Genomic DNA, 9,175 nt, shown 5'->3' on the forward strand with positions numbered 1-9,175 from the left:
GATTAGTATGTCCATTACTTTGCATATGTTGTTTATCTCTAGCCAATCTTTGCTGAGGAATATTTGAATTTTCCTCCATATGCCTTGTGTTAGTTAGTTGACGGGAATTCATCCGATCCATAAAGGATATTGCCTATCTTTCTGTTGTGTTCATTAACTACTATCCCATGGCATCTACCAGGCCTCCCTATGGATTTATTGGCTGAGTAGATGGAACAATGGATAGTCCAATTCCATGGCCTCATCCAATATTTTGAACATGTGGTGCATGTTCTAAATTACTGGTCTGTTCGACCATAGGTTCTAATGAGATATGTGCTTTCATAAGATGCGTTATCACATTATCCTCTGGATCAAGTACCTTTACCTCTCCTTCCACACCTTCTTCCAGGCGGTCATTTTCTCATTATCTTCTACGTCTAGCCATTTCAATTAGGTTCCACTAGGTGTGCCAAAAATATATGTTGACTTTTTTGGGTTTCGAAGGTTAATTTTGTAATTTTAAACGTGCCAGCAATGATCAATTAGTCTTTACAGAAGATTAATTGCTAACTAATTATCAGACGATTGTGTTTTAGTTCTTTCAGCCTTAATGAAGAAGACTTTTACTGGTGGCTTGTTTAGGAGAATATAGTAAAGAACAATTAAGTGAAGAATAATTTCAGAATTTCATTAAGTAAAATGAAAAACTTACAATGATCCGACCCAACCTCGTAGAGGTTTACAGCAACAAGCTATTTGAAACTACTCCTATGAATGAAGTGCAGTACAGGAATTTGAAGTACAGAAATGTAAAGAACTGTAAAAATTGGAAGGGAAAACAAAGTAAATAAAACTGATTTTTTGATCTGAGTTTTGGATCTTTCATTCTGGAGCCTTCTCTGCTATTTATACTTCTCAATAATAACTGTCGAAGTGGGCTTCTAACATTCAAAATGTTCTCCCATGATTGCTGAACATGCTTTCTCACAGTCAGTCCCACTACGCCACATTTGCAGTTAGGCTTTCTTCCTGATTTTGAATTTGAACTTCGTGAGTAACCGTTAGGCCACGTCACCTTATATCCCTCGATTGTTCTAGTACTATGTAGACCGATTATTATTAATACGGGCTGACACGTGTCTGATTATGGTTGGCAACTTGTATTAACTCTCTAAATTGCTCTCTTCATGCCACGTGTTAAATTGTGAATGGTTTTTACAAATTATACAGCCAACAAATATATAAAAAATTTATAAAATTATTATGTATCATTATTTTTAATGTAATAAATGTGTCATTAATATGTAATTATTTTTTAAAATTGCAATGAAATGAAAATTTTCCAAAAAAATTGCCTATAAGATTTTCAAACTTGTTCTTAAATTCAAGAGGCCCACACTGCCAAATAAATAAAAAGAGTCGACTTTTCTACCTTGACGGATCCTCTAAGAAGAAGAAAAAGAGGAGGAGTAAGGTTGGGTTTTGATAATTGCATTTTAGTAGGGTTTTTTTTTTTGTGATTTTTTTAATTTTCAAAAAAAAAAAAGAAGCAATTTTACTAGACTGGATGGACATCAAAAGTTAAAAAATTAAATAAAATCCACTAATGAAAAAAAAAGAGGCTAAAAAAATCATTTTCTTAATCTTTAGTAACATTTTTTGTATTTTATTTATTTTGGTTACTTTTTAGATTTTTCTAAACCAAAGTAACTTGAAAATTAATTTTTTTTTATTAAAGACAAAAAAAGAAAAAGAAAAAAATGACTTATTTTTTTGTTGCTAAACATATAATAATACACAAATCGATCAAATATATATACATAAGTAAAAAAAATAAAAAATAAAAAGTAATTTTACTAGGCTAGATGAACATCAATAGTTAAAAAAATAAATAAAATCCACTAATGCAAAAAAAAAAAAAAGAGGCTAAAAAATCATTTTTTTAAACTTTAGTAACATTTTTTTGTATTTTATTTATTTTGGTTACATTTTAGATTTTTCTAAACCAAACTAACTTGAAAATTATTTTTTTTATTAAAGACAAAAAAAAAAGATAAAAAAAATGACTTATTTATTTGTTGCTAAACATATAATAATACACAAATCTGCAATACATATGCATAAGTAAATGGCATCCGATATGTCTTTCACAGTCAAAAATTTAGCTAGATGGACAAAATTTTTAACAATAATTTTCACAAATAAATTCAATAAAATATTTAGAATAAATTATAAATACATTACTTGAGATTTACTTAAATTACAAATTATCTTTTGTGGTTCTAAAAATTATATTATGTCTCCTAAAATTTTTAATTTCATAATAAATAAGTCCTTTTATTAATAAATTATTAAATTAATTAATAATTTTTAAAATTTTATTTCAATTAATAATTCAAATAACTTTATTATTGTATAGGTGGATAATTAAAAATTTCACTTTTTTAATTAATTTTGTTAAATAAAAAATTTTGACAAAAAAATATTTATAATTTTTTAAATTATAAAAAATAATTTATATTTTAAACAAATTTTAGAGAATATTTATTATCTTATTATGTAAGCAAAACTGTTTCTTCAACGGCAATGCCTGCGAAGTCAAGGTGGTACGGTATTTCTCTGTCTTTCATTAATTACATGTCAGCAAAAATAATGAAACAGTTGACCGATTTTTTCAAGACAAACTATATTGAGGCCATAGTAATTAGATTTAAACTTCGTTTGTTAACTATATAATTTAGATAAAATATCATTATAAATTGTTACATTATTTTTTTATATATGTTTTATAAAAAGTTAAAAAATTACTAAAATAACATGTTCTAAAATGAGACCTTAATTTCTATTAATTCCTATTGAAAATAAGTTCTAATAAAATCTTTATTAAAAATAATTTTGTAATAATTTTTTATATATGTCGCTAAAAATTGATAATTAGTAACTTTCTTTGTTACAATTTTTATAATTTGTCGTTAAAATTTACAATTAGTGACTTCTTCTGTAATGAATTTTTTAAATTATCGCTGAAAGTTAAAAATTAGTGATTTTTTTTTTGTGACAATTTTTTTAAACAATCGCTAAAACTTATAATTATTGAATTTTTTTAAACAATTTCTAAAATATCGCTAAAAATTAATAATTAGTGACATTCTTTTAATAATATTTAATAAAAAAAATTATTAATTATTATAAAATTTATTAGATAATAAATTCACTTATGTGGATGTATGCGTAAGTGGCTTTTTTTCACAACATTTAACACTACGGGTTTAATGTCTTACCATGTAAGTTTTTGATGCTATATTATGATCTGTGCTGTCATGTATTACCAACAATTTATAGCATGTAATTTAATATTTTTTGAAAAAAATAAATAACTATTTTTGACAAGGCCTACTATTTATACAAAATTAACACGATTAGTCGTGATTTTATGTAAAAAAGAAAAAAGCCAGCTTCGCTAGGACAGCAAAACAAATTGAGTTATATTCGATTTGTTATAACTTAATTTGTTAAAACTCATTGACTATTTATGTAAACAAATTAAGTTTAAACACATTACAAATCTTGTTAAGTTTTGAAATTAAATTTAAACAATTGGCTGCATGGCTTGATAAGCACATATATATATATATATATATATTATAAAAAATCAAATTATTCAATATTGATTAGTGTTTTTTTTCCCCGATACATTGGAAAGAAAAAAACAGGGAAGGCGGGCAACTCCCTCACCCTTCCAACACCAAGCATGTCTGCGACCAAGAGGCTGCAAATCTCATCCGAAGGCTCGTTAACTACTAGTAAATCTTCAAGTTGTTTCGCCCTGAACTTCACCAACGCATTACCACAAATATTTCCTTCTCACATGGCATGATTAACTTTGCATTCGCATCCTCTCATAATGATTAGTCCCTAAAAGGGGAAGTTGTCGCCTGGGCATTCCTTCAGCAATTGAACTACTTGCTCCGCATTTGTTTCGACGATAATTTTTGTAAATCGCCTCTGAAGTAGTATGGTAAGTCCCTTGTAAACTGCCCACAATTCTGCTTCGCGACTTGTGCAACTTCCGAGTATACCATAATAGCCACTGATCCAGGCCCCTTTTTCATTGCGAAAAAGACCTCCGAAGCCTCCAGTTCCTAATCTCACTCGCAAGCATCCCTCGGAATTCAACTTAATTGAACCTGCAATAGGAGGAATCCACTGAATTAGTACAAAGGATTGTTTAGGTGTCACAATAGATCTACTAAAAGCCCGATGTATTTCTAAAGAAAATTCAAAAATAAATTTCACACTTTCGAACAAATTGCAATTTTTATTTTTGAAAATCTTTTTGTTTCTGTTGATCCAGACTTGCCAAAGAGAAATAATAAAAACAATCATTTATAAAATGCAACTGTTAAAAGGAGTTTTGTTTTTAGCATTCATTGTAATCCAATCCATCAATGGCATATTTAGCTTTCTCACATACCACAGTGTATTGAAAACAGAGGACCACAACTCCCCTGCTTGAGGACAAGTTCTCAACACATGGTTTGTGTCTTCCATATTGTTGCAACTAATACAACTCGAATCATTCATAAGGCCCTTCCTCAAACGCCTATCATCGGTAAGGAGTTTCTCATTAAGCACCACCTAAAGAAAACCTTTACGTTTTTGTGAAATTCCCAATTTCCACAACCACTTTCAGTCGCACACATGTTGATATTTTTCCACAATAATATCATAGGTTGCAGCAGAAGAGAAACCCCCGCCTTGGGATCCCTTCCAACAAGGTTTATCAATGAGATTCACAAACTACAGAGGATGAATGCGCAATATGTCAGGAATTACTTCCTCCAATATTTGGTCCTTAATCAGATTCTCATCCCACTCTTTATCCTCATTCAAAAGCGAATTAACAGTGGTAAAATTCGATAATTCATGGTTAAGAATAGCCTCCTCCAAGGACTTATCCCTACACCACCAATCTTTCCAAATCCTCACTTTAGTACCATCTCTGATGGTCTACTTCACCCCTTTACTCAACATATTTCTAGTATTTAGGATTCCTCTCCAAACATGAGAGGCTTTCCTTTTCCTAGGCCAATTGTGTATAATACTTCAAATACTTAGGTGTCGTTTGGTAACACTTACGTTTTCAGTTTTCTGTTTATATTTACAAAAATTTTAAAAACTCAAATAAAAACTTGTTTGGTAAAATTTTTGATTTATAAATCAGTGGTCTCAGTTTATAAATTTGACTAAAAAATGGAAACACAAAAAATGTGTTTCCATTTTGAGTTTTCAGTTTTTCTTTTTTTTTTACTATCCAACACTAGTCACCACCCGCCACCATTTTCCACCACCGTCTTCTGCCACCACCACCCACCACCCACCTGCCACCACCACTCACCACCCACTTGCCACCACCATCCGCCACCACCACCTGCCACCCACCCACAGGCCACCACCTACCTGCCACCCACTCGCCACCACCCCCCATCCCCCACCCTCCACCACCACCTGCCACCACCACTCACCACCCACCTGTCACCACCACCCACCATTGGCCACCACCAGCCACCTACTGACCACCGACCACCTACCGGCCACCACCCACCTGCCACCCCTCGCCCACCACCACCACCACTCACCACCTACCTGCCATCCACCCGCCACCACCCACCACCCACCACTACCATCCACCGCCCACCACCACCACCACCACCTGCCACCTACTTGCCACCACCACTCACCACCCACCTGCCACCACTAGCCATCTGCCAACCACCCGTTACCACCACCCGCCACCCACCTGCCACCACCACCACCACCACCACCACCCACTCGCTACCACCTACCACCCGGCACAGTCACCTACCCACTCACCACCACCACCACCACCACCACCCGCCATCCACCACCCACCTGCCAGCACCACCCACCACCCGCCACTACCACCCACCCACTACCACCCACCACCCACCACCGTTACCCACCCACAAACCACCACCACCCGCCACCACCACCACCACCACCACCCGCCACCACCGCCCACTCGCTACCACCCACCACCCGCCGCCGTCAACCACCCACCCACCACCACCACCCACCCTCCACTACCAGCTACCCACCACCCACCGTCACTACTTTCCACCACCGTCTTCCGCTGCCACTTGCCACCACTTGCCATTTCTCACTCTTTTTTATATTTTTAAAATTTTTTAAACATTTTGTCAATTACCAAACGCGTTTGTAGTTTATGTTTTTCTAAAAATAAACAAAAAATAAACAAAAACCAGTTTATAAAATTTTTGTAAATATAAACTGAAAACGTAAACGTTACCAAACACACCATTAGCTTTCAAGACATCTATCCACAAACCTCCTTCATCACATAGAATTTTCCAACCAAGTTTGGTAAGAAGAGCTAAGTTATTATCTCTAGCTTTCAGGATACCAAGCCCACCATTCTCCTTTTTCCTGCAAACCTTATCCCATTTGATAAGATGAATTTTCGTCCTTTCCACCCCAAAGGAAGTTCCTGTTCATGCCATCAATATTATCACACACCCTTATAGGAATTTTCATGGTTTGCATAGTGTAAGCCGGAATGGCCGAAGTAACTGATTAGATGAGAGTGGCTCTCCTAGCCAAGTATAAAGTACTAATTTTCCATCCCGCGAGTCTTTTTTGCATTCTCTCCAAAATGGAGTTAAAATGATTGCAGCTAACTCTGCCATGAAGAAGAGGTACCCCAAGGTACTTTTCCATATCCATGGTTAAAGGAATACCATGCAACTAAGGTTTCGGGCATAGCTACAGTTCACATTTGGAGAGACAAACATTTTGGACTTGTGAGTTTTAATTTTTAGGCTAGAAATATCACTAAACTCATTAAGAGTTTCCATGATATTCTCACAACTTGTGGGGTTTGCCGAAGCAAAAAAAGGCAAATCATCAGCAAAAAACAAGTGAGTAATACACAGGCCTCCTTTTCCGATTGAAATGCCTTTCCAATTTTTAGTGGCAACCAAAGAACAAAAAGATAAGGAGACAAAGGGTGTCCTTACCTCAAACCCTTCCTTGGAGTGAAATCCTCCAGAGCCTCACCATTCCACAAGATAACATATTGTACAGTGGTAACATAACTCATAATAAGCATAATGAGATTGGGATCAAAATTAAATTCTTGAAGAGTTAGTTGCAAAAAAATCCCATGAAATATTGTCATAAGCTTTCTTAAGGACAATTTTTAAAATCAAATTCCCTTTTTTTCTTCTTCTTACCCATCAAAGTGTGAATAATTTCCTGGGTGATAATGATGTTATCACTAGTTGTGTGTCCAAGGATAAAACTACTTTGGTTGAATCGGACAATGTTGGTCAAAAAAGGTCTAATACGACTTACAATAATTTTAGTAATAATTTTGTAAGTAACATGACAAAGACTTATAGGCCGAAATTGTTTAATGCTTTCAGGATTATCAACCTTACGAATAAGGGAAATCAAGGTCTTGTTCATCTCTCTAGGGACAGAATTGGTACGAAAACAATTCTTAACTAACTCACATATCGAAGGGTCAACAATGTCCGAGTAAGTATGGTAAAAAATTGCTTAAAAACCATCATTACGAGGGGCTTTGAACGCTTTAATATTCTTAACAGCCCTTCAAATCTCCTCATTGGTAACCCTTCTGCAAACCTCTTCATTATTTTCATCTGTAAGCTTACAAGCAATTAACCCATTCTAGTGATCAAGTCTAATAGTAAGAGTGGCCTTAAACAAATTAATGAAAAAATTTTGGACTAAAAATTTTAGATTATGAATTTGGTCCACCCACTCACCATTGTCAGATTTGAGCATCTCAATTTTTAGTATCCTCCTTTTAATAACAGTAGACACATGAAATTTTTTTGTATTTCTATCACCTTGAGTGATCCAATTAGATCTAGTATTCCACACCATAGCTCTATCAGCCATCCTTTTTAGATTAGCATCCAAGGATCAATATGGGTGCTTTCAATTATCAATCATAACATCGCGAAACTCCTTATAGGAGATCCACGCAGCTTCAAATCTAAAAGGTTTTACAAGAGAATTAAAATGGTGCATACCTTAGATGAATACATCAATGGTGAATGGTCGAAATAAGTGCGTGGTAGATTGCGAAGGCAGCCATCCAGAAACAGGGTGCGCCATTCAATATTGCACATAGCTCTATCCAAGAGAACCATAATATTTGCCCATCCCTGTCTGTTGTTAGTCCAAGTCAATCTAGGACCCACACACCATCAAGTTGCAGCTATTCATTTTTTTCACAAATTTTTGGCACCTACTTTGGCTTTGGTTAATGTTGTTTAGTGAAGTTCCAGAAATTGCTCTCCTTTTCGCTTGAGAACTATCCCGTAACAAGCCACAAGTCATTATTCTGATGGGCTGTGTTTTCCAGATTCTACCACAGTTCCTCTCTTTTCCTCGCATTTGGACTCGCATAAATAGCTTAAAGTAACCAATCAGGGTAGTTTTGTCTCGAAACGATAGTAATGACCTGAGAATTTGCCTCCGGCACTTGCACATTAGCCTAAGACAGGTTCCACAACATCCAAATGCCATCACTTCTTCCAATAGGATCAATATGGGCTGAGGCCGTAAACCCCAATCTACTAAAAAACATGCCCATGGAATTTAACTCAACCTCAGTTTCCATAAGTACCAAGATTTCTGGCTTATGAGCCCTTAACAACTCTTTCAAAGTTCTTTTGACCGTATTGTTACCCGCACCTCTACAATTCCAGAAATAGCATATCCATAGATGACATATGATGAAAATCCGGTAAATAGGAATTTTTTGGGACCCCCATATATCCCTTACCTCATTATATCTCTCATCCATTGACTTCATTGGAGTTATTGTGCAGATGTGTGGCATATCCATACTAATTAGTGTTTGACTCATTAAAAACTTATTCAAGATTGACTAGTTATATGAACTAGTCAAGCTTGAACATGTTTTGAACAATCTATCACTCAGCTAAATTGCAACCCTCAGCTTTGATCACAGCCCATGTCAAAGCCAAAGCAAACTAGCCACTTCAGAAAAGCTTTCTTGGATTTTCAGAGGTGAAGTATTGAGAGGCAAAGTCCACAATAACCTTTACAAGGTTTGAACAGCTTCAGACAATGAGAACCAACTATACTATTTCTC

The sequence above is a fragment of the Camellia sinensis genome, chromosome 14, assembly GCF_055761805.1.
Source record: "Camellia sinensis isolate YWXY chromosome 14, ASM5576180v1, whole genome shotgun sequence".
In the NCBI taxonomy this organism is placed as follows: Eukaryota; Viridiplantae; Streptophyta; class Magnoliopsida; order Ericales; family Theaceae; genus Camellia; species Camellia sinensis.